The following is a 4,065-nucleotide window of genomic DNA, read 5'->3' on the forward strand; positions in this document are numbered from 1 at the left end:
CCCGCCCCTTCGCCCCCTGGGTGCCTCCGTGGGAACCCCCAGCCGCCTGCGCGCACCTCCTCCCGGGCTCGCCCCGCCCCTCCCCGCCACCGCCCAATCAGATAGGGCGAGGGGCGCGAAGCTCGGGACCGCGCGCTGAGTCTCCGCGGCTGCCGTGAGTCGTCTCGCCGTCGAGTAACGGTCATCGGCGTTCGGAACCTTCGCTCCAGGGAAGGTGGAACGGGCTCCAGTTTTCGCCAGCTCGTTCTTCGCCCAGGGGCCTCGTCCTTGCTGCCTGACCTGATGCCCTCAGGGGAGTGACGAGCCAGGCCTTCTCTTACCGGTTCACGCCCGGGCGCTGTGCACGCCTTTGTGACCAAATGATAGGGGTGAGGAGAGACATTGCTTACTTACGTGTTTTTCTGTTTTGTTTTTTAACTCTTCTTGCCCTAGAATTGAGCTCCTTGGGAGTAAAACTCAGTCTGGGTCGAGGTCACCTCTCCCTTAGTGTAGTGCGGAGGGCTCAAACCGCGTTCGAAATTCGTCCAAGAGAGTGAGTGGCTGTTCGGTGCCGAAAGGAGGAGGGAATTGGAGGTTAGAAAACCCCGCTTTGCGCTGCTTCCTGACGGGGTCCCTCTTCAGGTCTTCCCTGCCTTGGCAAAGGCTCTCCTGCCGGTCGGGAAGGTCTGGAGAAGTGCGTGACAGTGAGAGGAAGCAGGTTGAGGACTGCGACTTGTCCAGCTCTACGGAGGCTGTGAGGCCTCCTCAGCAGGTGGTTTTGAGGACGAGGGGAGGCAAGGTGCACCAAGGCAGCTTACCTGGATAAATGGTATCTATAAACTTGTCTTTGACTCTCCCCACACCTATAAAATGAAGCGGACGATAAATTCATTATAGGTTTGTTTTGTGCTGATCGAGACAGGTGGTGGGTACCAAAGAGCTTTACAAACTGTGACGTCCTGTACATGAAGCAAAAAATACACACAAAGTCAAAACATACACGTGAAACAAAAAACACACAAAAATGATTTTTAAGTGCGAAACAATCAAGGCAGTGAAACTGATTTTGTTTTGTTTTGTTTTTTTGGAGACAGGAGTTTCATTCTGTCGCTCTCGGTAGAGTGCCATGGCACCTCCCAAGTAGCTGGGACGACAGGTGCGGTCACAAGCCCTGCTTTTCTTCTTCTTCTTCTTCTTCTTCTTCTTCTTCTTTTTTTTTTAACAGAGACAGGGGTCTTGCTCTGGCTCAGGCTGGTATTGAACTCTTGAGTTCAGGCAATCCATCTGCCTTGGGATTCCAACTCCCCGTACTGGGATTACAGGCGTGAGCACCGTGCCTGGCCAGTGGAACTGAATATTGACTCTTGATGGGCGCAGAAAAGGACATGCTAACCAAAGAAAGCACCCTGGAAGAAGGTATTTGACCAGATCTTACATGGAATGGAATACAGTTTATGGCTTCATCTTAATCATTAAGACCTCTTAGGCCACTGTGTTGAGACTATAGGGATGCTTTAGCTTTCCAGAGCATGAAAAGGAAATTGAAATAATCATTGACTTGGATGAGTGGGTTGGATGATTAGCAGGATCTTTGGATTGTTTCCTTTACACTGTAGGTGAAGGAATGGATACTGTCTCTATTATCATAGAAACCTCTGTCTTTAACAGTGTTCTTAATATGTGACCTTTCAAGGTCAAACTCCAGGCAAAATTATGAAGGGCACAATTACATTTTGTTTCCTCCCCTTGCACAGGAACATTTAATTATTGTAGCCACTCCTGGGAGATTTTGCATTTTTACAGGGCAATAGTTGAATCGATGTTATAAACCAACTAAGATAGGAAAGAGCTCTTGTGAGAGGTTGTGAGGGACCTTCCGAAACTACAAGTATAGGTAGTCATGCATTTCTCGTAAGTCTAATCCTAGTCATATTTGTTGCATCAATTTTGTTTTAGCCTATAAAGACAAATAGCACCACTCATTGCCTACCTACTCCTGGGTCTAAAATCAGAATAAATTTGATCTTGATGGAATGGCTTTTATGGAAAGCCATTACCATCTTGATTCCAGATACCCTGCTGCAACAGAAGGAGCCTCAAGGAAGTCAGGCCTTAGTCTTCGTTTTACAGGCTGAATATCTCTCAATTCTTGATTCCCATTCTGTCAAATCATTTTCTTAGAGTATTAAAATGAAACATTTATTTATGGATGTTATTGAAAGATTTTGCAATGCCTTAAAATAGTCCTTCGTGTGTCAAGGACTAACTTACTTTAACAGAATAAGTTCCTTACAAACATGTAGCAATTACACAGTCCCATAAATGGCTGAATTTTCCTCTACTTGATTACTCACAAAGAATCTTTTGCCTTATTGAAAAACTAGAAAAGTTAACTGTTACATTAATGTGGGGGGATAGTTCCAAAAATTAGGGCCAGAAAGAAGTCAGAAACCAGAGATGTAAAAGCAAGAAATAAAGAAATAAATCACAGGCTGATAGTACATTGAAGTTTAAAGAGATTCAGGCCAGCCTACCCAACACATGGATCTGCCTCATATCATATGGAGAATAATAGTTTTCATTGGTAAGTTGTGAAATTTTATTTCTTCCTAGTATTTCTATGCTGACTTATGTAGGTGACAAATCCCTTATAAGGTCCACAGATTTCCCTGCCTTTTACCATGAATTCACGAAAATAATGCATTATCCTGGCATTTTGAGATGAACTGAACAATAAACAGCTCTGTATACCAGCCTACGCAAAAGTGAGACCTGATCTCCACAAAAAATGGGAAAAAATTAGCCAGGTATGATAGCAGGTACCTGTAGTCCCTACTCCTCAGGAGGCTGAGGCAAGAGGATCACTTGAACCCAAGAGTTCAATGCTTCAGTGAGCTATGATAACACCACTGTGTTCTACCCAGGACAACAGAATGAGAACCTGTCTCAAAAAAAAAAAAACAAAAAAAACTGTTTTATGTAGTTGCCACCTAATGTAAGTAATTATGCTTTTGTGTCCTCACTCTCTTATTGCTCTTTGCCTTTCCTATTTAATGGGCTATTCTTGGTTTTCCTTTTTCTGTCGCAATATCCTCCTTAATTTTTTTCTGCAATGTAATAACAACAACCCAATGAGATGAGTACATTATCTTCTTTATAGTCATCTAAAGAAACTGAGGTAAAGAGAAGTTGTATAATTTACCCCAGGTCCCACAACTACTATAATAAAGAACAGACTCTAGAATCAAACTCAGTTTGGTCTGACTGTAGAGCTTAACCCCTGTGTTCTGAGAAAGAAAAAAAGCAGTGCTTGACATCCAGTAGATGATGGCACAAGTAGGCGGTGATGTTTTCCTATTGAACAAAAACAATTTTTGAGGATATCAACATCAGACAAGGCCCATCCAGGGTCATAATGGATCAGCACAAAACCAGACTACTCTGTAGTCATGTCTGAACATAGAAACTTGAATGCTACACAGTTTACCAAATGGAATACACAAAATGAAAATGCCTAACTAATATGAGCGGCTATTGCCTCTTTTATCAGTTACATGATAATGAGCTTTAGCCTCATCTGGCCTTCCTCTTTCTACGTGAGATTTATCAAGATACCCAATTACAGAATTGTCCTTTATGACAATATCCTATTTAGAGTATAGAGAAAAGTTCTACTTCTTAAAACCTTTAGCAGATCACCTAATGCAAACCCAAATCTTAAGTCCTTTCTAACATCTTGGCCATGAGGGATACCCCATGGCTCCCCCCATGGGGTGGTCTCCTTTGCTGTAATGAGTAGTAAGCTCAACTTATTCAACTGCAAGTGTATTCCTGGTGATTTTGGCTAGAGAGCTTTGGTAATTCATCCTATTCTGTCATGTATTTCTATGGAGTGGAAAGTATACTTCTTAGGCATTCCTTGCCAGTCAAAGAAACCAGAAACTGCCCTTCCATCTCTAGTAATAGAATTGTCACAACAAAGCTGGAAGGTTCCCACCCTTTTTTTTTTATGGATTCTGTAACAGTGTTTGTTAAATGAAGCTTTATTAAAAAATAGTGGAGGCTCGGCACCTGTGGCTCAAGCAG

Source organism: Otolemur garnettii, unplaced genomic scaffold (assembly GCF_000181295.1).
Source record: "Otolemur garnettii isolate 467f Iridium unplaced genomic scaffold, OtoGar3 scaffold00007, whole genome shotgun sequence".
NCBI lineage: Eukaryota > Metazoa > Chordata > Mammalia > Primates > Galagidae > Otolemur > Otolemur garnettii.